The sequence below is a fragment of the Suillus subaureus genome, assembly GCF_016647635.1.
Source record: "Suillus subaureus strain MN1 chromosome Unknown BJ212scaffold_172, whole genome shotgun sequence".
In the NCBI taxonomy this organism is placed as follows: domain Eukaryota; kingdom Fungi; phylum Basidiomycota; class Agaricomycetes; order Boletales; family Suillaceae; genus Suillus; species Suillus subaureus.
Window position 1 is genome coordinate 3,766 of NW_024538728.1, and position 1,260 is coordinate 5,025.

Below are 1,260 nucleotides of genomic sequence, written 5' to 3' on the forward strand. Positions count from 1 at the left end.
AGAGAACCATCTTTCTTTCTTTAGCTCTGCAAGCCCAGCAGAGCTGTTGAACCTTCAATGCCCTCTATGCTAGGGTTTCCACTATGCATGGAATGTGTTAAGAACCATGTTGCTCAAGGGGGAGAGAGACTGACTCAGAGGGGCTTGGCCTCAGCTCATATGCTGTGCCCCTTACCCAAGTATGTGCCCTTCATTTTGTATGAGGTCCGATGATGGTCTGATGAAGTCCAGAGGACTTCCGGAGGCTGGCTACTCTGCTGGAGAGCACTAGAGGACTTCCAGAGGAGTGCGGGAGAGTTCCGGAGGAATGCAGGAAGTGCTCAGGAGAGTTCCCACTGCAAGGTAATACTTCTACAGGAAACAGGATGGAAGGATAGGAGGTCCAAAGGTCTGGAGGACAGGAGGACAGGAGGGCAGGATGACGGAGGACAGAGGGACAGGATGTCCGAGGGTTAGGAGGACAGAACATCCAAAGGTACGGAGGGCGGAATGTCTGAAGGACAGGATGCCTGGAGGTACAAGGGACAGGAGGTCCGGAGGTCTGGAAGGAATAGGGGCTACATCGGACAAAGTCCAATGTAGAAACAAACAGAGGTGGACTACCCTAAGGTAGAGTTGGAGAGACAGGGATTGGACCTAAGTCCAGAAAGAGGGTAAGTGCCAGAAAGGTGGAGCTCCAGCCTAGGGAATCAATCCCTAGGCCTGATGGGTAGGACAGACTTAGGTGGACCAAAGTCCAAGAGAGGATTGGGCAAGTCTAAGTTGATATTCAAACTAGGGAACTACAGGAGTATCTACAGGGGTTATATACTGAACAATATCTGAGGGGATCAGTAAGCAAAGGAGCAAGGCTATGTACAAGCATGTGGAAACACATTAGTAAGTAAGACAGAACATAAGTAAATGAACTCGGAGATGAGGACTTGTACAAGGATCAATAAGCAAGACGGAAGAAGAAGTAACTGAAAGCCAGAAAGGCAGAGATGCCTAAATGGGGATAGGCGCAGGATATTGGACAGAGGGTGGGAATAGGTCCGGAGCTATTATCCGGAGGTCCGGAGATCTGGGGATCCGGAAGACAAGGTGGATACAGGACCAGAATACAAGAAGGTGGATATAGTTCCGGAATCTGAGATGAGGTGAAGTCTGGATGTCTTGCTGGATGAAGTGTGCATAGGGTGGACAGGATAGGGTTGTATGGATCAGGCTAGCAGTGAGGATCCGATGGTCCGGAGCTCGGGGTAAATCTGGAGCGTAGTC